Source organism: Anomaloglossus baeobatrachus, chromosome 5 (genome assembly GCF_048569485.1).
Source record: "Anomaloglossus baeobatrachus isolate aAnoBae1 chromosome 5, aAnoBae1.hap1, whole genome shotgun sequence".
NCBI classification, from domain to species: Eukaryota; Metazoa; Chordata; class Amphibia; order Anura; family Aromobatidae; genus Anomaloglossus; species Anomaloglossus baeobatrachus.
Window position 1 is genome coordinate 535,907,265 of NC_134357.1, and position 26,903 is coordinate 535,934,167.

General features: G+C 47.0%; 1 long non-coding RNA gene across 1 annotated transcript; it reads left to right on the forward strand.

Moving 5' to 3' along the window:
- Nucleotides 1–8: 8 nt before the first annotated feature.
- Nucleotides 9–26,670, forward strand: LOC142312190 (uncharacterized). The gene is made up of 3 exons (XR_012754339.1): nt 9–40; nt 1,150–1,197; nt 26,424–26,670. It is a non-coding gene; the product is annotated as an uncharacterized LOC142312190 (long non-coding RNA).
- Nucleotides 26,671–26,903: the final 233 nt, after the last annotated feature.

Here is a 26,903-nt window from a genome sequence, read left to right on the forward strand (position 1 = left end):
TGTATGCAGGACTCTGCTGTGCTGGGTGTCATGGTGCTGGGTGAGGGGAAGGTTATGTGTGGGGTCAGGAGGGGTTTACAGTGTGGATGTAGCAGAGCCGAGAGTGTACGAGGTGTACGGAGCGGAGCCGCGTGTGTACGAGGTGTACGGAGCGGAGCCGCGTGTGTACGAGGTGTACGGAGCGGAGTCGTGTGTGTACGAGGTGTACGGAGCGGAGCCGCGTGTGTACGAGGTGTACGGAGCGGAGCCGCGTGTGTACGAGGTGTACGGAGCGGAGTCGTGTGTGTACGAGGTGTACGGAGCGGAGCCGCGTGTGTACGAGGTGTACGGAGCGGAGCCGCGTGTGTACGAGGTGTACGGAGCGGAGCTGCGTGTGTACGAGGTGTACGGAGCGGAGCTGCGTGTGTACGAGGTGTACGGAGCGGAGCCGCGTGTGTACGAGGTGTACGGAGCGGAGCCGCGTGTGAACGAGGTGTACGGAGCAGAGCTGTGTGTGTACGAGGTGTAGGGAGCAGAGCCGTGTGTGTACGAGGTGTACGGAGCGGAGCCGCGTGTGTACGAGGTGTACGGAACGGAGCCGCGTGGGTACGAGGTGTGCGGAGCGGATCCGCGTGCGTACGAGGTGTGCGGAGCGGAGCCGCGTGCGTACGAGGTGTGCGGAGCGGAGGTGTGTACGAGGTGTACGGAGCGGAGCCGCGTGTGTACGAGGTGTACGGAGCGGAGCCGCGTGCATACGAGGTGTACGGAGCAGAGCCACGTGTGTATGAGGACTATGGAACTGAGTCGCGTGTGTATGACGGGTGCGGAGTTGAGCCGTGTGTGTACGGTGTGAATGGAACTGAGCCGTTTGTGTATGAGGTGTGCAGAGCTGAGACGTGTGCGGAGCGGATCCGTGTGTGTACGACGTGAATGGAAATTTTTTGTCTGTCTCAGATCTACATTACTGGGAGCCTGTAAACGTATAAATCAGCAGGGTTGGATGAAATGGGCGACTCCTCAGGTTCTTTGCTTCTTATCTGGTGTTTGACAGTTTGGAAACAGAAAGACTCGGGATAAAACCCTTTTCTGAAAACACTGAACCTAATATGATTTGGTGGAACATGAAAAGCGGTGAGAAATAGTAACATATTATCTCATTGTACTTTTCAGAATATATTTTTGAGACATGAAGAGAATATGAAGTCTGGATTACAAAAGGTAAATATAAAGTATCACAGATGCCGGAGAATGGAAGGATAAGGACGATGGAGGAGTTGGAGGTGATATTCAGCCTGGAGAAAGGACAATGGTTAAGTCTTAAATTATGTCAGGTCTTAAAGTGGGGAAAAAATATATAAGGTATATACACAAAATTAGAGAACACACAATTTCCTAAATGTTAAGGTCATTTTGTAGTCCTATGTGATTATATCCTAACCAAATGCAGGAGAAACACTGGGCACTGCTGAAAAAACTCCAGCCGTCGCTATTTGTTGTACCTTTATGGAGTAGACTGGGCATCAATGACAAAAATGATCTGGCTGTTTTTTTGGGATCTGAGAGAAAAAGAAGGGGAAAAAAAGAAAAATATATATATTTTTTATACCGTCTTTAGAGATAAATTTTGATATGAAAAATTGCTATTTAAAATGATAAAAAATGTATAAGATTATTGCATAATTACATGGAACCCTCAATCATTCCATCTATGTAACTGGTATTAGTAAAGAGAACACATGTTTTTAATTCACTTGTTAACACGGAGAATCCACGTTCCCAATAAGAGGTGTGGTCTCCATGCTTTACGTCACAGGACCTGCCGAAGCACAGTTGTGCGAAACGTCGTGCCGACGTCCTCACCCCACTTCCTCTCCTCACTTCCCCCCACTGCTGATGTATTTGCTGTGCATTTACGAATAAACTGGATACTGAAGTACGTTGATTGCTGCCTTTCTTTCTCTGGATGGATATACTAACATGAGTAAACTAGCAGTATTTTAAGCAAATTTCATAAACTTGAAACTTTCATAAATGGGAATTTATTTGAAAGCACATAAGAAAAATGTAAATGAGATAAATGAAAAAGAACAGTGATCAAAATTAGAGAACACTTTCAGATACCTGCAAGTTATTGGTGTTAATCTGGCACCTGGTTCTAATTTCCTTGATTGCACTGACTTTACAAAAAAGGTGTGCCGTTCCAAAGGGACTGAATTCATCCGGCAGCAGGTTGTTCAGATAAAGTACAAAGGAGTGACCCTATCAGCCATAGCAAGAGAAGTTGGTCATTCCAAGCCTGTGATTTCAAGAATATTGCATGTTTACAACATCACAAACTCATTTCCCCCAAGAAGGCTGGTCGCCCTCAAAAGACAAATGCAAGAGAGGACCGGATAATGCGAAGCATCTCCATGGATAATGGTTTCAACACTGCAGCTGGAATTGCTCACCAGTTCAGCACTGAACAGGGTAAGGATTTGTCTCTTCATACAGTATCATGACGTTTAAAAGCATTTGGACTGAAAGCTTACTCTGCAGTAACCAAGGAGCATGTTGTGTGGACAGAGAAGTGGTCCACAGTTCATTTTAGTGATGAAAGCAACGTTAATTTATTTGGGTCTGATAGGAAACCTTATGTTCGTCGACAAACTGGGGAAAGACTGAACCCAAAGTGTGTTAAGAAGTCAGAGAAAGGTGGTGGAGGAAGTGTCATAGTTTGGGGAATGTTTCCTGCAGCAGGAGTTGGACATCTTATACAGCTACATGGCAGCGTGAATGCAAGTGTGGATCAGAACCTTATTCAACAACACGTGGTTTCTTACTTGCGTTCATCACTCAACCAGCAATTTTCATGCAGGACAATGCCCCCTGTCACACAGCAAAACAGGTAAAGCAGTTCCTTGAAACAGAAAACATTGAAACAATGAAATGACCAGCCTAGAGTACTGATCTAAACCCGATAAAAAATCTCTGGAAAATCCTTGGTGATAAAGTTACGGCCACGAAAGCCACAACAGTCAAAGAACTGTGGAAGAGACTGGAAGAAGAGTGGATCAAAATCACACCAGAGCAGTGTGAGAGACTAGTGATATCCTATGGCCACAGATGTGCTGAAGTCATTTAAAGCAAAGGCCTGTACACGTCCTACTGATTGGTGACTGCGGTTACCTTCAGAAAATTTAGTTCTATCTTTCTCTGTGCTACAGTCATTACTGTTTTCTAATTATGGTCTTCACATTTTGGGCAAAATAAAGGTTGCTTAAACTTTGGATCTTTGTGAAAAAAAACTATTTGTAGAAGGGACTTAATAATATATGTGAAGATATTTTTGTGCTGGATGATTGGTCAAACAAAGGAGACCATGTGGTATGACGTCTTTACGTTTTTAGGTGGGAAGAGTCTTCAACACCTAGCTATACACGTGCCCCCTTGACATCACAGTTTAAAGCCAATCATAGAGGAAATTAATATTTGTCACAGGCCCCTGTCCTCATATCTTGTGATGGTCTCTCTCTTTTTGCTCTTCCCCTTCAGCTCTTGCCTCACAAGGAACAACATGGACATGTGACAAACATGGCTGAGTATCATCTCATAAAGGAATAGATAGTATCATATTTTAGGTGGGCTCTAACCGTGTGAATGTTATAGTGGCTAGTATGTAATTGTGGGATTAATATTGTATTTGTAAAGATATTATTTACTGGTGTTTTCCTGTATTGAATGTGTATATAATTTAGTATATGCTTTTCATATTGATTACATGTGCTAGTATTATATAGTATATTAAGCGTAGTCTTGTTAGTGAATAATAAACTTGTTATATTTTATTATTACAACAAAGTTTCCTGAGTTGACGCATGTTTAAGATACACCAGGTAGATTGGGCAAAGCAGTAATTAACAAAGAAATTATACCCTTGGGAATATATATAGTATATCTGTGATATTGGGAATAGATCCTTTGTGCATGAAAAAGTATAGGTTTCCTGCCCTTTTATTCCCCCTTCCACAAAGGTAATCTAGTCTTTTGCACAGTGGCAGGATTATTCCCCCTTTAACAATAAAAAGAAGGTTTTATGTAACCCTTTTACAATAACAAACCAGCTATTATTCTTTTAGGCTATATTCACACGTGGCATCTTGTTTGCATCAAAAATGCACCAAAAATGCTCTGTGGCAAAAACGCATTGCATTTTTACCGCATTTTTCCCAATGTGTTTTTAAGTCATAACTATTGACTGGAAGGGCTCCAAAAACAAGCATATACCTTTCTCATTAAGGAGCAACAACCAAGTGAGGTCTCATCAACTGATCCTGAATCTTCAGACACTGAAACTAGGAAAGTCAGGAATAGCGGTTATTCTAGAAGAAGATGGAGAGGAAATACAGACAGGGGAGGGAGACACTTTGCTCCTCGGGATGGAACCCCGGGATCATCAACATCCTCTTCATCCTCTGTATTACCATTGGCCACTACACCGTCTTTTTTAGAGATGAGAGATTTGGGTCCGTATGACCTAAGACAAAGACCTCCTTCACAAAACAGAAGGGTCAGGTAGATCTCTATGATTTGCGAATTATAAACCTCTCGACACATGCACTTACTAATATTGAATGCTCAGTATTACAGTCAGGATTGTCATTTATACCCACTGTGAAATTTGATGCCTTTACATGGGTAAAAGAAATCACCCCCTTTTTAAAGGGAACCAAACATCAGGTTTTTCGTGTATAAGCTGCAGCCAGTGCAGTACTGGCACTATCATGCACATTGGGTACATACCATCAGGGGGCAGCTCGGGTGTTTAGGCAGCGAAATCCAACTTTATAAAGTTTGAAAATTCGTGCACTTTTTGATTGACGTGTGCACCTCTCTCCTGATGTCCGGGCGTGTTATGCACGTGTATCTCCGCCCCCCGCTGCCTGTTCCTCCCTCTGTCTGTCTGTATTTAAATTTCCCTCTTCAGTGACATGACGTCGGAGTGCGTAGCGCTTATCTCCGGCGCCATGTTACTGAAGCCCGCTGTACCGTGCAGCCGGGTGCACGAGAGGGCGGCGCATGCGCCCTCGCTTCTTCAGATCCCGTTGTGACCGCGGGAGCGCGCGCGGTTACAACAGGACTGGAGATCAGCTGACAGGAGGACGCGATTGCTACGCTACCAGCACAGCAGCCGCCTAGGACACCGGGGCTCAGGTGAGGTGAGTTCACAATGCTGTGTGTGCGCCCCTGCGTTGACCTGAGCTCACCTTCTGAATGCCAGGTCACCGCAGGAAAGCACTCACAGCTGTGTGTCTGTGCTATGTGTGTGATTCTGTGCAGTGTGTGTGCGCATGCATGTGCAGTGTGTGCGTGTGCACGCACGCTGTGTGGTGTGTGTGTGTGTATGCTGTGTGGTGTGTGTGCGCGCACGCTGCGTGTGTGTGTGTGCGCGCGCGCTGTGTGTGTGGTGTGTGTGTGTGCACGCTGTGTGTGGTGTTTGTGTGTGGTGTGTGTGTGCGTACGCTGTGTGTGTGTGTGCATGCTGTGCGCACGGTGTGTGTGTGCGCACGGTGTGTGTGCGCGCATGGTGTGTGCGCGCACGCTGTGTGTGGTGTGTGCGCGCACACTGTGTGTGGTGTGTGCGCGCACGCTGTGTGTGGTGTGTGCGCGCACGCTGTGTGTGTGCGGTGGGTGTGTGTGTGCACGTGTGTGTGCGCACGTGTGTGTGTGCGCACGCTGTGCGTGTGTGTGCGCACGCTGTGTGTGTGTGCGTGCGTGTGTGTGTGCGCGCACGCTGTGTGTGTGTGGAGTGTGTGCGCACGCTGTGTGTGTGTGTGCACGCTGTGTGTGGGGTGTGTGTGTGCGCACGCTGTGTGTGGTGTGTGCGCACGCTGTGTGTGTGTGCGCACGCTGTGTGTGGTGTGTGTGCGCACGCTGTGTGTGGTGTGTGTGTGTCCTGAATCCAGGCCTGGCATTACTAGAGTTTCCTCTGGTAGCCAGTACGACGCTGCACTGACGTGTGTAGGTTTTTTTTCTTTCTTCAGATGATATTGGATCTGGATTCGACGGCGCGGGACCCTTGACCCAGGATTACTGCGGAGAGGGGTTCTTTATTTCAATAAAGATGGAGTCACTAATTGTGTTGTGTTTTATTTCTAATAAAAATATTTTTCTGTGTATTGTGTTTTTTTTATGTTTACTAGAAATTCATGGTGGCCATGTCTAATATTGGCGTGACACCATGAATTTCGGGCTTAGGACCAGTTGATAATATACACCTAGCCCTAACTCCATTATTACCCAGTGAGCCACCCGGCATCAGGGCAGCTGGAAGAGTTGGATACAGTGCCAGAAGATGGCGCTTCTATGAAAGCGCCATTTTCTGGGGTGGCTGCGGACTGCAATTCGCAGCGGCGGTGCCCAGAAAGCATGGGCACCCTGCACTGCGGATTCCAATCCCCAGCTGCCTAGTTGTACCTGGCTGGACTCAAAAATTGGGCGAAGCCCATGTCATTTTTTTTTTTTAATTATTTCATGAAATTCATGAAATTGAAATAAAAAAAAAGGCTTCCCTATATTTTTTAGTTCCCAGCTGGGTACAAATAGGTAGCTGGGGGTTGGGGGCAGCCGTTCCTGCCTGCTGTACCTGACTAGCATACAAAAATATGGTGAAGCCCACGTCATTTTTTTTTTGGGAAAGGGGGGGGGCAAAAAATCTTGCATACAGTCCTAGATGGAGGATGCTGAGCCTTGTACTTTGGCAGCTGCTGTCTGCTCTCCTGCATACACGAGTGGATGGAGTATGCTGAACCTTGTAGTTCTGCTCCCCCTGCCTCCCCCTCCAGCATACAGTCCTCCATATAGTAATGTGCCCCATAAAGTCATCCGTATAATCTAATGCACCTCATAGTCCTACATATATTATAACGCGCACCATAATACTAAGTGTCTGAAAACTACTACATGGGGGCAACAGAACCTATTCCCAAAAAACAAAACAATTATTTTAAAATGTTTGTTTTTTATTTAAACAAAGGTATTGAAATATTGAGAAAATGTACAAGAACTTGAGCAGCTTTGCAGACACATAACTCAATGGCTATGACAGCACGCTGCATCTTTTATACCTGTGGTCACAGAAACACAGCTTCTGACCAAAAAAAATATGAAAGATCAAGATTTTGGCTGCGTTTTTGTTAATGCATTTATCAACTTCTTAACAAATCCGTTTTAATATTTTCCGTCCCTGCACTCATTTTGGTAATCCACACTGGCAGACGCAGATAGCCAGCAGCGATCAGCGCAAATGTCAGCTGATTTGTGCAGCTAACGTGTGCCTTGCATGCGCGAGTGGATTTGCTATCCACCTGTACCTCTCAACCCCTTAAATAGCACTGTAAAAATCTCACAGCGCCATTTTAATGGCGATCGCTTTATCCGCATAAACACCAACCTCCACAGGAAGTCACGTGATGGGATCACGTGGATCCGATGGTTGTCGTGTTAGCACTGGGTCTTGTGATTACTCCTGTAGCTCACGTGACGCAGGTCCTATAACCAGCAGCCGAGTACTGCAGGTTACAGGAAATGAGCATTTCTCCTGATCTGAGCGGTTCTGCTCTGATAGGGAGAAAAGAATGAGTGAGCAGACAAAAACGCACCTGCGGGAAAAAACGTGGCAAAAAAGCATGCGTTTTTACCGCATTTTGGTGCTTTTTTGCTCACTGCGTTTTTATGCGTTTTTTAACAGTGAACAATTCCATTAAAGATTGTTAAAAAAAAAAAAGAAAAAAGGTCTGATTTCATTTCCTTCAATATGTTCTTCATTCTTCACTAGTCTATGGAGGAGAGCAGACAGCTGCAGAACTACAAGGCTCAGCATGCTCCATCCAGGACTGTATGCAGGAGGGAGAGGCAGGGGGAGCAGAACTATAAGGCTCAGCATACTTCATCCGTAAGTGTATGCAGGAGAGCAGACAGCAGCTGCCAAACTACAAGGCTCAGCATCCTCCATCTAGGGCCTAAAACACACTTCCGCAAATAAACCGTCCGTGTGACACTGTCCGTTTTTCGGGTCCGTGTTCCGTTTTTTTGGGGCGTTTCTCCGGTACATATGGCATCCGTGTGATGGCGTATGCGAGCCGTGTGTACGTGTAAAATGTCCGTGTTTGTGTGTAAAATGCCCGTGTATATGTACGTGGAATGTCCGTGTGGAATCTCCGTTTGCGTGTTGCACAATGTCGTTGATATATGTCGGCTGACAGCAGACAGAGTTGCGCGATGAGAATGAACTCGGGTGAACTTCACCCGACTTCATTGTCATGCCGCGGCTCTGTCTGTGTGCCGCGTACTGATTAGCGGTCACCTGTGAAGGATTCACCAGTGACCGCTAATCCCCCGAGTGACTGAAGTGAGCAGCCCTCTCTCATACTTACCGCTCCCCAATCACCAGCGCGGCGAGGAACAGCTGTGCAGAGAATACGCGGCAACAATTACTTTGAATATGCCAGCCGCTCATTAATCAATCTCGTATTCCCTGCTTTCCCCACCCACAGACGCCTGTGATTGGTTGCAGTCAGACACGCCCCCCACGTTGAGTGACAGCTGTCTCACTGCACCCAATCACAGCAGCCGGTGGGCGTGTCTATACTGTGCAGTAAAATAAATAATTTAAAAAAACGGCGTGCGGTCCCCCCCAATTTTAATACCAGCCAGGGTAAAGTCACACGGCTGAAGGCTGGTATTCTCAGGATGGTGAGCCCCACATTATGGGGAGCCCCCCAGCCTAACAATATCAGTCAGCAGCCGCCCAGAATTGCTGCATACATTATATGCGACAGTTCTGGGACTGTACCCGGCTCTTCCCGATTTGCCCTGGTGCATTGGCATTCGGGGTAATAAGGAGTTTTTGGCAGCCCATAGCTGCTAATAAGTCCTAAATTAATCATGTCAGGCGTCTCCCCGAGATACCTTCCATGATTAATCTGTAAATTACAGTAAATAAACACACACAGCCGAACAATCCTTTTATTAGAAAAAAAAACCACTAACAAATTGCCTTGTTCACCAATTTAATAAGCCCGAAAAAGCCCTCCATGTCCGGCGTAATCCAGGATGGTCCAGCGTCGCTTCCAGCTGTGCTGCATGAAGGTGACCGGAGCTGCAGAAGACACCGCCGCTCCTGTCAGCTCCACGCAACTAATAAAGGGAATAGCGCGATCAGCTGAGCTGTCACTGAGGTTACTCGCAGCCAACACTGAATACAGCTGATCGCGCTATTCCCTTCATTAGCTGCGTGGAGCTGACAGGAGCGGTGGTGTCTTCTGGGGGAAGAAAAAAACCGAGCGCCAATGTAAGTATGACTGAGAACAGCAGAAAAAAAGGTAAGTATACTGAATTTAATTTAAAAAAAAATAAAAATAAGATCGCTAGTGTAAAAACGCACACGCACGAAACGTGCTGAACACGGACATACTCCGTGTGCGGTCCGTGTAGGCACGGACCCATAGACTTTAGCGGGTCCGTGCCTGCGTGCTGCCGGCCAAAAACGGACATGTCGTCCATGCAGAAAAGCGCACACACGTACTTATCACACGGACACACGTTCCGTGTGATTTTACGTGTGTGTGCGCCATCTACCATTGAATAACATGGGTCTGGGTGTGTACGTGTCTCCGGTACGTGCAAATACGTACCGCACACGTACAAAAAAAAACGATGTGTGTTGCGGGTCTAGGACTGTATGCACACACCACACACAACGTGCGCGCACACACCACACACAGCGTGCGCGCACACACCACACACAGCGTGCGCACACACACCGTGCGCACACACACCGTGCGCACACACACCACACACACACAGTGTGCGCACACACACCACACACAGCGTGCGCACACCACACACAAACAGCACACACAGCGTGCACACACACCACACAGCGTGCACGCACACAAACACACTGCGCATACACACACTGCACATGCATGCACACACACACTGCACATGCATGCACACACTGCACAGAATCACACACATAGCACAGACACACAGCTGTGAGTGCTTTCCTGCGGTGACCTGGCATTCAGAAGGTGAGCTCAGGTCAACGCAGGGGCGCACACACAGCATTGTGAACTCACCTCACCTGAGCCCCGGTGTCCTAGGCGGCTGCTGTGCTGGTAGCGTAGCAATCGCGTCCTCCAGTCAGCTGATCTCCAGTCCTGTTGTAACCGCGCGCGCTCCCGCGGTCACAACGGGATCTGAAGAAGCGAGGGCGCATGCGCCGCCCTCTCGTGCACCCGGCTGCACGGTACAGCGGGCTTCAGTAACATGGCGCCGGAGATAAGCGCTACGCACTCCGACGTCATGTCACTGAAGAGGGAAATTTAAATACAGACAGAGAGAGAGAGGAACAGGCAGCGGGGGGCGGAGATACACGTGCATAACACGCCCGGACATCAGGAGAGAGGGAGGAACAGGCTGGTGGGGGGGCGGAGATACATGTGCATAACACGCCCGGACATTAGCAGCAGAGGTGCACACGTCAATCAAAAAGTGCACGAATTTTCAAACTTTATAAAGTTGGATTTCGCTGCCTAAACACCCGAGCTGCCCCCTGATGGTATGTACACAATGTGCATGATAGTGCCAGTACTGCACTGGCTGCAGCTTATACACGAAAAACCTGATGTTTGGTTCCCTTTAAGAAAATTGAAGTGGAAGAAATTCTTTGCTAATCATGATCGGGTGAAGTGTGCACAATTGGGGATACCAGTTGAGTTAATGTCTGACTATAATACTTTGAAGAGTTTGGAGGAGGAAAGCAATAGGCCAGAGGGAGAGGGGCCTTTTCTAATCTTAAACTTAAAAGTAATAGAATGCCCACTGTTAGCGAATTCAATAGTACTGATATTTTTTGTAAACTAGTATGTGAGGACATCAAGAAGATTAATCCAAGATGTACACCCACCACACCGAATCTCACGGTAGACCAAAGAATCGCTATTCAAAATCTTGGAACAAATTCCGATATAGTAATCAAACCCTCTGACAAAGGAGGGAACGTAGTGATAATGAATCAGAAGGATTATCTAATGATGTGCCAAGTTATTTTGTCTGATCGCTCTACCTATGAGACTTTGAAATCTGATCCTACTGCAATTTATATGAAAGAGCTAAGGGATATCCTGGTTGAAGCAAAAACAAATTGATTTCCCTAGAGGAATTTGATTTCCTATTACCTAAACATCCAATGGTGGCAACCTTTTATACTCTTCCTAAAATACATAAGGGAGTCAATCCTTTAAAGGGTCGCCCCATTGTATCAGGAATTGAGGCATTATGCCAGAATTGAAGTATATATATTTTGATGAAATTCTTCGTCCATTTGTAACCTCTTTACCATCACATTTGAGAGCTACTATGGACTTACTGAATAAAATTGAGGGATTGGCCGTTGATCCCGAAGCTATATTGGTATCCATTGATGTGGAATCATTATATAGCTGTATCCCCATGACATTGGCATGAGAGCTGTGGAATATTATTTAAACACCAAGGGGACCTATATGTTTCCACATAATGAGTTCATTTTTCAGCTAATTAAATTCATCTTGACACACAACTATTTTATCTTTAACGCGAAGTACTACCACCAACTCAGGGGCACAGCAATGGGGAGCCCTTGTGCTCCCACATATGCTAATTTGCTCCTGGGTTGGTGGAAGGATACTCTTGTTTTTGTAGATGGTGACATGATATGGTGCCCCCAGATTCAATTCTGGGGGCGCTATATAGATGATATTCTTTTAGTGTGGTCGGGATCGGCGGAGTCTTTTATTCAGTTTGTGAATCATCTCAATGTTAATAACTTGGGTTTGAGATTCACATATGAAATAGGTGGTAATAAGTTACCTTTCCTGGCTGTATTAATTACGAAGGAGACGGATGGCACTTTGAGCACCTCTATTTTTAGGAAATGTAATGCGACGAATATCTTGCGCAATTGGGAAAGTTATCATCCAGTGAGTTTAAAAACTGGCATCCTAAAGGGACAGTTCTTGAGATTGAGAAGAAATTGTTCAACAATCTCAGAATATGATAAACAGGCGGTGAATCTCAAAAATAGATTCAGAGAAAGAGGGTATCCATCTAACACGATAGAAAAAGCATATAAAAATGCCCTATATAGCAATAAAGTGACCTCTTGCTTACAACCCCAAAAAAAGATGGACGGGTAACGCGATTAATAGGAATCCATGATGACCAAAATAAGAAAATAATGGCCATTTTAAAGAAACACTGGGGGATCTTGAGGAGTGACACCGATATTTGTGACAGTGTGTCCATACACCCCTCGGTGACATATAAAAGAGGGAGGACAATAAAGGAAGAGGTGGTCGATAGTTATTATACCCCCCCCCCCCCCCCCCCGAAGAAAAGTGGCACCTGGCTGGATCAGAGGGAAGTGGGGACATTCAGATGTGGTTCCTGTATATTATTATTATTATTTTTATTTATTATTATAGCGCCATTTATTCCATGGCGCTTTACAAGTGAAAGAGGGTATACGTACAACAATCATTAACAGTACAAAACAGACTGGTATAGGGGGAGAGAGGACCCTGCCCGTGAGGGCTCACATATAGGAAATGGGTGATGGCACAATTAGTGAGGACAGAGCTGGTTGTGCAGTGGTGTACTAGACTGAGGGTTATTGTAGGTTGTAGGCTTGTTGGAAGAGATGGGTCTTGAGGTTCCTATTGAAGCTTTCCACGGTAGGGGAGAGTCTGATATGCTGAGGTAGAGCATTCCAGAGTATGGGGGAGGCACGGGAGAAATCTTGTACGCGATTGTGGGAAGAGGAGATAAGAGAGGAGTAGAGAAGGAGATCTTGTGAGGATCTGAGGTTGCGTGCAGGTAGGTACCGGGAGACTAGGTCACAGATGTAGGGAGGAGACAGGTTGTGGATGGCTTTGTATGTCATGGTTAATGTTTTGAACTGGAGTCGTTGGGCGATGGGAAGCCAGTGAAGGGATTGGCAGAGTGGCGAGGCTGGGGAATAGCGAGGGGAGAGGTGGATTAAGCGAGCCGCAGAGTTTAGGATAGATTGGAGGGGTGCAAGAGTGTTGGAAGGGAGGCCAGAGAGCAGGAGGTTGCAGTAGTTGAGGCGGGAGATGATGAGGGCATGCACTAATGTTTTTGCTGATTCTTGGTTAAGGAAAGCACGGATCCAGGAGATATTTTTGAGTTGTAGTCTGCATGAGGTAAAGAGGGCTTGGATGTGTGGCTTGAAGGATAGAGCAGAGTCGAGGGTTACTCCAAGGCAACGAACTTGTGAGACTGGGGAGAGTGAGCAACCATCAAGTTTGATGGAAAGGCTTGTTGGAGGAGATGAGCGAGGAGGAGGAAAGACAATGAACTCTGTTTTGTCCATGTTAAGTTTTAGGAATCCCGCAGAGAAGAAGGATGAAATAGCAGACAAACACTTTGGAATTTTGGTTAGTAGAGAGGTAATGTCAGGTCCAGAGAGGTAGATCTGTGTGTCATCTGCATAGAGATGATACTGAAAGCCGTGGGACTCTATGAGCTGTCCCAGGCCGAAGGTGTAGACGGAGAACAGCAGGGGTCCAAGAACTGAGCATTGGGGGACACCGACAGATAGGGGGCGAGATGAGGAAGTGGTGTGAGAATGGGAGACCCTGAAAGTTCGGTCAGTTAGGCATGAGGAGATCCAAGATAGGGCCAAGTCTGTGATGCCCAGAGAGGAGAGAATCTGTAGTAGGAGGGAATGGTCTACTGTGTCGAAGGCAAAGGACAGGTCCAGGAGGAGGAGGATAGAGTAGTGTTGCTTGGCTTTGGCGGTTAGTAAATCATTGGTGACTTTGGTTAGGGCAGTTTCAGTAGAGTGATGTGGTCGGAAGCCAGATTGTAGCTGGTCAAAGAGGGAGCAGGAGGAGAGGTATGAGGACAGTTCAAGATAGGAGATGGGAGAATGGATATGGGCCGATAGTTTGATACAGAGGATGGGTCAAGGGAGGGCTTTTTGAGGATGGGTGTAATGGAGGCATGTTTAAAGCATAAGGGGAATGCACAACTTGTTAGTGATAGGTTGAAGAGATGGGTTAGGGCTGGGATGAGGACTGCGGTGATGTTGGGGATGAGGTGCGATGGGACTGGGTCCAGTGCACAGGTGGTTAGATGAGAGTAGACTGGAAAGATTGTTTTCTGTCATGGTGGAGAAGCTGGATTTGGAGGAAGAGGGCTGAGTAGCTATGATGAGGGGCCATGGTGATTGTGGGCCAAAGATTGCTCTGATGTTGTCAATCTTGTGCTTGAAGAAAGAGGCAAAGTCTTCAGCTGAGATGAGAGGAGAGAGAGGTGGTGCTGGAGTACGAAGGAGAGAATTGAAAGTGTTGAATAGCTGTTTAGGGTTGTGAGAGAGAGAGAGAGGATATGAGGGATGAGAAGTAGGTTTGTTTTGCAGCAGTGAGTGTGGACTTGAAAGTGGTGAGGGACTCTTTATATGCAATGAAGTGCTCAGTGGAATGAGACCTCTTCCATCTGCGCTCAGCAATTCTGGAAGCCCATCTCAGTTCTTTAGTCTGATTTGTGTGCCAGGGTTGCCTGTTGATTGTACGGGTTTTGGTGTGTGTGAGGGGGACAGCTGATTCGAGAGCTGCAGAGATTGTAGTGTTGTATAAAGTTGCAGCAGCATATGCATCGTGTAAAAATGCAATGTCTGTGAGAGGGAGAAGGGACTGAGAAAGTGCGTGTAAATCAAGGTGTTTGATATTTCTGCAAGGGTGTGAAAGTTTGTGGAGGGGGGGTTGCGTACTTGGAGAAGAGAGGGAAGAGAATGTGAGTAAGTTGTGGTCAGACAGGGGGAGAGGTGAGTTAGAGAGGTTAGATAGGGAACAGAGGCGAGTGAAGATGAGGTCCAGCGTGTGGCCATCTTTGTGAGTAGCTGCAGAAGACCATTGGGTGAGGCCGAAGGAGGAAGCGAGTGTTAGAAGTTTGGAGACAGATGAGTGGGAAGTGTCAATGGGGATATTGAAATCACCCATGATGATGGTGGGGATGTCGGTGGAAAGGAAGTGTAGTAGCCAAGTGATGAAATGGTCAAAAAACGCAGTGGCTGGCCCTGGAGGGTGGTAAATGACAGCCAGTTCAAGGTTGGAGGGGGCGTAGATGCGTACGGAGTGCACCTCAAAAGATGAGAGAGTAACAGAGGGTGGTATTGGTGTAAAGGGGCATTGGTCGGACAGAAGCAAACCAACTCCTCCACCATGCTTGTTGCTGGGGCGGGGGGTGTGAGAGAGTTGGAGACCGTCATAAGAAAGTGCAGCAGGAGAGGCTGTGTCAGAGGGGGTGAGCCAGGTTTCAGTGATGGCGAGGAAGGAAAGTTTATTAGTGATCAAAAGATCATGAATGTAGGATAGTTTGTTGCAGACAGAGCGAGCGTTCAATAGAGCTCCTGTTAGTGGGACTGGGGGAGCGGGGGCTGGGTGGATGGGTATGAGGTTAGAGAGGTTGTGGAAATTTGTGATAGGTTGTGGATGAGGGTTTGAAGTGACAATAGGGATGTGGTGAGGAGGACCAGGATTAGGAGAGATATCTCCAGCAGTAAGGAGAAGCAGTGAGAGTGTTAGTAGGTGGGAGCAGGAGAGGCCATGAGATGGTTGTGTGTGTTTGGAGACACTGGGTGAAATGTGGAGGAAAATATCTGAGGGGAAGGTGAGATGGGTGGGGAGGATGGAGGGAGAAATGAAAAGTTCATTACTTGGTTTACGGATCAGAGGGGGCAGTACAGTCATGGCCAAATGTTTTGAGAATGCTACAAATATTAATTTTTACAAAGTCTACTGCTTAAGTTTTTCTAATGGCAATTTGCATATACTCCAAAATGTCATAAAGAGTGATCAGCTTAACAGCAATTACTTGCAAAGTCAATATTGGCTTAGAAAATGAACTTCAACCCCCAAAACACATTTCAACATCATTGCATTCCTGCCTTAAAAGGAGCAGCTAACATTGTTTTAGTGATTGTTCCATTAACACAGGTGTGGGTGTTGATGAGGACAGGGCTGGCGATCAATCAGTCATGATTAACCCCTTCAGCCCCAAGCCTATTTTGACCCTAAAGACCAGGCCATTTTTTGCAATTCTGACCAGTGTCACTTTATGAGGTTATAACTCTGGAACGCTTCAGCGGATCCCGGTGATTCTGAGATTGTTTTTTCGTGACATATTGGGCTTCATGTTAGTGGTAAATTTAGGCCGATATTTTTTGCATTTCTTTGTGAAAAAAACGGAAATTTCGCGAAAATTTTGAAAATTTTGTAATTTTCAAACTTTGAATTTTTATGCTCTAAAACCAACGAGACATATGACACAAAATAATTAATAAATAACATTTCCCACATGTCTATTTTACATCAGAACAATTTTGGGAAAAAAAAAAAAAATTTAAGGAAGTTATAGGGGTTCAAAGTTTATGAGCAATTTCTCATTTTTACAACAAAATTTACAAAGCCACTTTTTTTAGGGACCACATCACATTTGAAGCAATTTTGAAAGGTCTACATGACACAGAACACCCAAAAGTGACACCATTCCAAAAACGGCACCCCTCAGGCTACTCAAAACCACATACAAGAAGGTTATTAACCCTTCAGGTGCTTCACAGTAACTAAAACAATGTGGAAGGAAAAAATGAACATTTTACTTTTTGCAACAAAAATGTTAATTTAGCCTCAAATATTGCATATTCACAAGGCTAGAAGGATTAAATGAACCCCCAAAATTTGTTGGGCAATTTCTACTGAACACGCAGATACCTCATATGTGGCGAAAAACCACTGTTAGGGCGCGCGGCAGGACTCGGAAGGGAAGGAGCGCCATTTGACTTTTTTGAACAGAAAATTAGCTGGAATCGTTAGCCGCACCATGTTGCGTTTGGAGAGCCCCTGAGGTGCCGAAACAGTGGAGCTCCCCCACATGTGACCCCATTTTGGAAACTAGACCCCTCATGGAATTTATCTAGATGTTTATTGAGCACTTTGATCCTCTGGGGGCTTCACAAAAGTTAATAGAGTTGAGCCGTGAAAATAAAAAAAAACTTTTTTACCACAAAATTGTTACTTCAACCAGGTAGCTTTTTTTTTCACAAGGGTATCAGGAAAAATTGCACCATAAAATGTATTGTGCAATTTCTCCTGAGTACGCAGATACCTCATATGTGGTGGAACTCAAATGTTTGGGCGCACAGCAGGGCTCGGAAGGCAAGGAGCGTCATTTGACGTTTCAAACGCAAAATTGTCTGGGATAATTAGCGTATTCCATGTTGCGTTTGGAGACCCCCTGAGGTGCCGAAACAGTGGAGCTCCCCCACATGTGACCCCATTTTGGAAACTAGACCCCTCATGGAATTTATCTAGATGTTTATTGAGCACTTTGAGCCTCTGGGGGCTTCACAAAAGTTAATAGAGTTGAGCCGTGAAAATAAAAAAAAAACTTTTTTACCACAAAATTGTTACTTCAACCAGGTAGCTTTTTTTTTCACAAGGGTATCATGAAAAATTGCACCATAAAATGTATTGTGCAATTTCTCCTGAGTACGCAGATACCTCATATGTGGTGGAACTCAAATGTTTGGGCGCACAGCAGGGCTCGGAAGGCAAGAAGCGTCATTTGACGTTTTAAACGCAAAATTGTCTGGGATAATTAGCGTATTCCATGCTGTTTGGAGACCCCCTGAGGTGCCGAAACAGTGGAGCTCCCCCACATGTGACCCCATTTTGGAAACTAGACCCCCATGGCATAGAAAAAAAACCCAGCGGAAGATGGGGGGGAGGGGGCGGCAGATGGGGCGGCAGCAGATGGGGGGGCAGCGGCATCTAAAGGGAGCATCTGTGATTGTGAGACGGCGGCTGGGATAGGGTGGGGGCGGATGGGAGAGGGCGCAGTGGATGCAGTAGCGGCAGAGGATGGGGGGAGGGAGCGGGTTGGGAGGGATGGGTGGGAAGGGGAGTGGGAGGTGAGATTGGGGATAGTTACCCTACAGGATGGATCTAGGCAGCTGGATCACAGGAGATGAAGGAGGCAGCAGATCGGGGAGGGTGACAGGTGGAGGAGGGAGCGCAGCGCAGATCACGGAGGAGACAGGTGAGCAGAGCACAGATCACGGAGGAGACAGGTGAGCAGAGCACAGATCACGGGGGTGAGAGGCGAGGGAGAGCGGACAGCAGATCACTGGGGTGACAGGTGAGGGAGCACAGATCACGGGGTGACAGGTGAGGGAGCACAGATCACGGGGGTGAGAGGTGAGAGCGCGCAGATCACGGGGGAGACAGGTGAGCAGAGCGCAGATCACGGGGGAGACAGGTGAGCAGAGCGCAGATCACGGGGGTGAGAGGTGGAGGGAGAGTGGACAGCAGATCACGGGGGTGACAGGGGAGGGAGCACAGATCACGGGGGTGACAGGTGAGGGAGCACAGATCACGGGGGTGACAGGTGAGGGAGCACAGATCACGGGGGTGACAGGGGAGGGAGCGCACATCACGGCGGTGACAGCGGAGGGAGCGCACATCACGGCGGTGACAGGGGAGGGAGCGCACATCACGGCGGTGACAGGGGAGGGAGCGCACATCACAGCGGTGACAGGGGAGGGAGCGCACATCACGGCAGTGACAGGGGAGGGAGCGCACATCACGGCGGTGACAGGGGAGGGAGCGCACATCACGGAGGTGACAGGGGAGGGAGCGCACATCACGGCGGTGACAGGGGAGGGAGCGCACATCACGGCGGTGACAGGGGAGGGAGCGCACATCACGGCGGTGACAGGGGAGGGAGCGCACATCACGGCGGTGACAGGGGAGGGAGCGCACATCACGGCGGTGACAGGGGAGGGAGCGCACATCACGGCGGTGACAGGGGAGGGAGCGCACATCACGGCGGTGACAGGGGAGGGAGCGCACATCACGGCGGTGACAGGGGAGGGGGCGGGAGCTGACCACGGGGGTGAGAGGTGGGGGGAGCGTGCAGCACATCACATAGGGGAGGGGGCGAGCAGCACATCACGTAGGGGAGGGGGCGAGCAGCACATCACGGAGGGGAGGGGGCGAGCAGCACATCACGGAGGGGAGGGGGCGAGCAGCACATCACGGAGGGGAGGGGGCGAGCAGCACATCACGGAGGGGAGGGGGCGAGCAGCACATCACGGAGGGGAGGGGAGGGGGCGAGCAGCACATCACGGAGGGGAGGGGGCGAGCAGCACATCACGGAGGGGAGGGGAGGGGGCGAGCAGCACATCACGGAGGGGAGGGGAGGGGGCGAGCAGCACATCACGGAGGGGAGGGGAGGGGGCGAGCAGCACATCACGGAGGGGAGGGGAGGGGGCGAGCAGCTCATCACGGAGGGGAGGGGGCGAGCAGCACATCACGGAGGGGAGGGGGCGAGCAGCACATCACGGAGGGGAGGGGAGGGGGCGAGCAGCACATCACGGAGGGGAGGGGGCGGGCACCGATCACGAGGGGGAGGGGCCGGGCAGCAGATCGGAGGGAGCGGTGGCACTGACAGATGGAGGAGGACAGGGTGCACGATCCCTGTCCTCCTCCATCTGTCATAGTGCCACCGCTCCCTCCGATCTGCTGCACGGAGGTGAGGGGCCGGGCAGCAGATTGGGGGGAGCGGTGCCACTGTGGCAGATGGAGGGTGGCGGAGGCAGCGGATCGGGAGGTGTGGGGGTGAGGGTGCGGGCAGGAGATCGGGGAGACAGGTGGCAGATCGCAGAGGGCAGCGGCAGCGGCGGCGGATCGGGACGCTTTTCGTACAGTGCAATGGCAGCGCGGCAACTTCCGGGTCCCATGCTCCGGTCCATAACAGCATGGGACCGGAGCTTGTCGCCCTGCCATTGCACTGTGTACAGTCACTCACTATGCTCAGTGTGCTGGCGTGCTGCAGCGACAAGTGAAGCTGATGGGGGCGGTCACCGGCAACAGCTCCACTGTGATTGGAGAAATCGGTCACAAGGCCGATCTCTCCAATCAGAGCATTGGAGCTGGGGGAGGGTGATCCAGTGAGGTCACCCAGCTCCAGCCAATGGCCAGTGCTACAGCTGCACTGGCCAGGGCTGGATTTCAATGTTTCAGTCATTTTAAATGGCTGGAACATTACAGTGGCTGTGATTGGTTGAGCGGCGTTTGTCAGCCAATCACAGCCTCCGTAGGTCCGGGGAGGAGGCACCACCCCTCCTAAGGTCAGGAACAGATCCCCTCCTCCCCGAATCTGCGGTTTTTGTTAACATATTTCAGTCACCGGAGGCTCCGGTGCCGCGATTCCGCCATGACGGAAAGATCCGTCCTTGGTCGTTAAGGCCCAGGGCACAAGGACGGATCTTTCCGTCCATGGTCGTGAAGGGGTTAAGTAAGAATGACACCACTGGACACTTTAAAAGGAGGCTGGTGCTTGATATCATTGTTTCTCTTCAGTTAACCATGGTTCTCTCTAAAGAAGCACGTGCAGCCATCATTGCTCTGCACAAAAATGGCCTAACAGGGAAAAGTATCGCAGCTACAAAGATAGCACCTCAGTCAACAATCTATCGTATCATCAAGAACTTCAAGGAGAGAGCTTCCATTGTTGCTAAAAAGGCTCCAGGGCGCCCAAGAAGGACCAGCAAACGCCAGGACCGTATCTTAAAACTGTTTCAGCTGCGGGATCGGACTACCAGCAGTGCCAAGCTAGCTCAGAAATGGCAGCAGGCTGGTGTGAGTGCTTCTGCATGCACTGTGAGGTGGAGACTCTTTGAGCAAGGCCTGGTTTCAAGGAGGGCAGCAAAGAAGCCACTTCTCTCCAGAAAAAACATCAGGGACCGACTGATATTCTGCAAAAGGTACAGGGAGTGGACTGCTGAGGTCTGGGGTAAAGTCATTTTCTCAGATGAATCCCCTTTTCGATTGTTTGGGACATCTGGAAAACAGCTTATTAGGAGAAGAAGAGGTGAGCGCTACCACCAGTCTTGTCTCATGCCAACTGTTAAGCATCCTGAAACGATTCATGTGTGGGGTTGCTTCTCAGCCAAGGGAATCGGCTCACTCACAGTCTTGCCTAAAAACACAGCCATGAATAAAGAATGGTACCAGAATGTCCTCCAAGAGCAACTTCTCCCAACTGTCCAAGAGCAGTTTGGCGCCCAGCAATGCCTTTTCCAGCATGATGGAGCACCTTGCCATAAAGCAAAGGTGATCACTAAATGGCTCATGGAACAAAACATAGAGATTTTGGGTCCATGGCCTGGAAACTCCCCAGATCTTAATCCCATTGAGAACTTGTGGGCAATCATCAAGAGACGGGTGGACAAACAAAAACCAACAAATTCTGGCAAAATGCAAGCATTGCTTATGCAAGAATGGACAGCTATCAGTCAGGATTTGGTCCAGAAGTTGATTGAGAGCATGCCAGGGAGAATTGCAGAGGTCCTGAAGAAGAAGGGTCAACACTGCAAATGTTGACTTGCTGCATTAACTTATTCTAACTGTCAATATAACCTTTTGGTACTCATAATATGATTGCAATTATATTTCTGTATGTGATGTAAACATCAGACAAACACAATTAAAAACCAGAGGGCAACAGATCATGTGAAAATATAATTTTGGTGTCATTCTCAAAACTTTTGGCCATGACTGTAGAAAGTGAAGTATTATAGGAGTGAAAGCGAAGGTAAACACAAACATTGTTTACTGTGACTATGTATCCAGTTACCTTCCGGTCACTTCCGGCCCAATTCTGGCCTAATTCAATGCATCATACTTATATGGTGCAGACTTGTCTTGGTGCAGACAAAGTCTTGTTCAGACTTTTTAGTTGCCCCAATATATACATATACAAGTGCAATCAGCTGTGAAGTGGTGGGGTGCAACAAGAACCTCTTGATCACTCAATGAAAGAAGCCAGATGCAGCATCACATAGGCAGAGTAAACAAAGGTCATAAAAGGAAGGTGGGGAATAGGGGGAGAGAGGTCACAGTGAGATGCTGGAGCATGCCAGGGAGATATTGAAGCAAAGAGAGAACAGGTCAGATATATTGGTAAAGTAGGGTGGATGAATTAACATACCATGTATTAGCACACACAGCAGAGAGAAGGGGAGATCAGTTCAGTTCATGGGAAAGTAGGGTGGATGAATTAACATACCATGTATTAGCACACACAGCACAGAGAAGAGGAGATCAGCTCAGTTCATGAGAAAGTAGGGTGGATGAATTAACATACCATGTATTAGCACACACAGCAGAGAGAAGGGGAGATCAGTTCAATTCATGGGAAAGTAGGGTGGATGAATTAACATACCTGTGGGAAGATAGACATGGTGATTAGATGATGGCAGAGAAGTGATGGTAGATGATAGATTACCAAGTGCATCATAACAAGATCTCTGGCCTAATTCAATGCATCATACTTAAATGGTGCATACTTGTCTTGGTGCAGACAAAGTCTATATATTGTAAACACATTGTACCCTCCAAAGAATTTGTAAGTGTAACCACAGGAAGGATATAGAAAAATCGAAACTTTGCTAACTGTAAAACTGAGGGGGTTATATATCTTTGTACGTGCACATGTCCAAAGGACTATGTGGGCAAGACTAAAAGACAATTAAAAATACGGATAGGAGAACATCTGGGTGATGTGAGAAATAAACGCGACACACCCATAGCCCGACATGTGAATAACTGTCACAATGGAGATCTGGGATCTATCTCCTTTAGGACTATTGAAGTGATTCCCCTGTGTATTCGTTTGGGGGATTGGAATAAAAGGCTATTACAAAGTGAGACACGATGGATTTTCTGGTTGGAATCTACTAGTCCAGGAGGTCTGAATGAGCAATTGTTTTTTTCTAACTTCATCTGACTGTTTAGGCTATGGCTTATGTGGTTATAATATGATAACCTTGCAGCTAATATGTGGGACCTCTACGAGGCCAGTCTTTTATCCGGTATAGGTTGTCGACCACGGGTGCGTATATTTGATTTGTGGACGTATAGTTCACAAATAGTTGTCTCATGTGGACCTATTTGTCCACTTGCTTATCTTTTTAATTAGATATATCCCTACACATTAGTAACTGGAATATAAAGAGTTTCTCGGTAGTGGTTTCTCTGTGGTTGTGTGTTGGTAACATTAAGGGATTGTTGAATTGTTCCCTTGATGTCCATAACAGAGACCAACATATTTGGAGGAACGTTTGTTTAAATTGTATGTGTGCTTAAATACAGGGGAGATATATATTTTTACCTGTTTGAATATCTATGTGGAATAGCGAGCAGTAGGAAATATGTTCAGACCTTAATTTAGATATCTGGATAACGAAATGTATTTTTTCCGGGCATCTCTATTGTGAGTATATGTGGGCGGATATAGAATCGTGTGGTGGAGCGCAAAATGCGTTCCAGCACACGTCATTTCCACGTCCGTGATGTCCGTTGACACTCCCTGATGACGTCTCTCTGGAGAATGCGGAAGAATGACAGATACTATCAATGAAGCGCATGATGCGTTCCATCAGGCGCAACTTCCGCTTACGTCAGATCTGGTGACGTCGATAGTCGCCATATTCAAAAGAACGCTCATTATCTCACGCGCAGAAGCGGCGACTGCGACCGAGATTGTGAATGGCAGACTGTGGCCAGCCATCTGTACCCTATTGTGGGAGCCCCTGAAGAACCCCGGCAGGAATCTGAGCCGGGGGGAAACGCGTCGGGCGATTGGCTATTGAGCTAATTCTTTTTTGGCTATTGAGCTAATTCTTTTTTGGCTACCAGCAATCTGGCTGGATTGAAGTAACCTGGCGACCTTGCTCAAGCCTGCGTTAAAGCTAAGTAGTATTATATCTAGCAGAAAACTAGCCTGTATTATATTGCAGTTACGTCCCCTGCTGTGATTTGGCTCTTAGTGGGGTGGAATGTTTATCTATTTATCTCCAAACTTTATTTGCATGTTTTGTACGTTAATGCTCTAGTATGTGCCTTTGTTATACAGGAGTCATATCACTGCTATGTATGTACTGTAGTGTGATATGACATTTTTTCAGCATTGTTGCTATGAGTGCAATGTTTACATAGACCACTCTGTGAATATTTATACATTTGATAATCGGACCTGAAGAATTTGGTTTTGTCTGTCCTTTCCTTAGTTATAGGTTGTATATACCATATGTTTACACATGACTAAATACCGTGATGAATTATATGCACAGCACCTTAAGGCTTTAGTAATTGCATAGCACTAGTGCAGTTTATAATCTATATCGGTGGATATTATAGTCTTCCAAGGCATTCAGTACGTTATAAAGATTTGGAGTTTGTAACATAATAAAATACGTGAGCCATTTGATAGTTTTGTGGGTCAATACCTTTTCCTATTAATTTTGGAGTATTGATACTGTCATCTAAAGACAAAAGTTTTTGTTTTTTTTTACAGTATGGACATTATGGACTGATCTGTATTGCAGTAACAATTGATAATTTTTTGCACTCCTGTATTCCCAGACCAGCTGCATTTTAGCATAGTGCAGGGATAGGAGGGTGAGCCGACGGTGAGTGGGGGCGCCATTTCGTTTACTTAGGGTGCCGACGTCCGCGGCAAGGCAGGGGAATCTATAGGGTATTTGACCAAACCCCGTTCTGCACTACAGAACCTTATATCCTTTTTATCCATTTGTGTTATGGTTTTTGTGTGTGGGGAATTCTGATTTTAACCATATCCAATAAAAGTTTTTTTAAGGGTTTTTCTTTATGGTGTTCCACTTTAACTGTTGGGGAGACCTCCGGGTCTCTCTCAGGGTCACGGAGTAGGATTTCAAATCGGAACTGCGCAGATGTATATGAATCAGGAAAATGACCACACAGAGAAACGTGTCTCTATTTGGGAGAAGTGGAGGTCTTCTGCCCGTGTATTCAAAAGTATAACATTTTATACAGCTTTTTGGACAGTCCTGTAAAACAACATTCCTTTAAGTCATTCAGGTGTGTCTGGGAATAGACGAGAATCTACTCAAGAATATTGCTTATTCATGAGTCTAACTGGTTTTCAAAGAACCTGGTCTATTGAAGAATATCAGTTTACTTATTTATGGGACTACAAACTCATTACTTAGCCCTAAGCATAGTTTGTTTACATATACAATCCTTGCAACATTTCAGTCAGGTATATGTAGAAAGCAATACATAAAACATTCAAAATACAGATTAATCTTCTTATAATATCATACTGGAGAAACGATTCATAGCCTAGGCCTTCACATAACTACCCCTTAATAATGATGATCTCTACGTTTTTTTTCCTGGGGGGTGTTTTGCCACTTTCGAAATATCAGAATACTTTTTTCCCTTTTCCTCTGACACATGCAACCCAACTAATGATGTATCAGTCGCGAACGATCCGAAACAAAGCCGGCCCCTTGCTGTGACTTACAGGAGCCGGCACCCCAGTGACAACCATTAAATTCTGTTAATGGCTCTCACTGGGTGTAAAAATCCGGTGTGCAATGGATGAAACGGTGCCCACCTGAACGAAAACCCTCCCACTCAACAATTTAATTGGCCCATTGTAAGTGGGTGAGGTTTAGCAGCGGGTGGGCGGGTTTCGGCGGCGTTAATATAATCTTAAATATGTGTTCCCCTGGGGTGAACACATATTTACTGGGGATTCATTTAGGATCCAAAAGAGTCGGCTGTTTTTGGTGAGCAGAGCCATAGCAAAACCAAACTCTAAAAACCAGGAAGTGAGGAAGCACTAATTGCTCCTATGATTGAGCCCAGAATGTATGGGCGCTTTTCAGGTTAGCGGGTGTGACCGGCTTGGTTGGCAGGCGTGGCGATGTTTAGTCCTGTCCACTATGATGCACCCCCTCCTGGTGGACTTACCCCCAGACCTATGCTTCGGTTATAAACAACTCAAGGAGCACGTGGACTTAAAAAAAAAATAATGAATATTCCATCTGGAAACATCGGGCTGCATTTTGAACATGCCCCAATCATGTGACAGTAATTATGTCATACCTGGAAGGAGCCCACACATTGTAGCATCTACATTGCTCTCATAGTAGTAAGCTGTTTTCTTGGCCCATCATACTGTAATGTTCCTACAATAACGCCCCCTCCACAATATGGTATGACCCTTCCTACCTCCTAACATATAATGCCTTACTCAGCCCCATTCCTGCTGCAGACCCCGGTGACCCGAGGACACAGCACCGACCTCCTAGACCAGTTTTCCCAGTCTGGTGGATCTGGTGGTCGGCAGGAGCTATAGATGTATGAGGGGACATTATCTGCTGTCTGAGCTGTACACGGTAATGGAGACATTCTGGGAACAGATTATGCCAGAAGTAGAACTTTATCTTTTTTGTCAGTGTTGCTGTATAATGTAATATATAATGTATTGTCACTTTCTAGGACACCATTGTTAGGCCTCCGGCTATCATGGCGATGTTTTGGGATGTGTCTATGGGGAACACCGGCCTCCTCTCCCTCCTTTCTTCGTTTGCTTCAGATAAGATGAAAAATAATCCAAGTTGAGTCCTCAGAAGTTGATTCCTGTTATTGACTGAAAAGATGGTAATAATTAGCCGCTTTCCAGACTCCTACGGTCTCTACATCACTTTTATATTTCTTCCATTCTTTTCTGTCAGACATTAAAGACATAAAGCACTCAAACCCTGTTTTTTTTTTGTAAAGTCTGTGTTTACTGTTTGGTTCCGCTCGTCTCTACGCCCAATGTTACACCACTGGCGGACACAGATAGAAAAGGGCCCCTGAGCAAAACCTGTAAATGGGCCTTTTCAGTCCAATAACTCATCGAAATGCAAATGTACAATTCCACTGACTTTTGAGGTAAAAATGGACCCCCCCCCAAACCTCGTGGGCCCTTGTGCG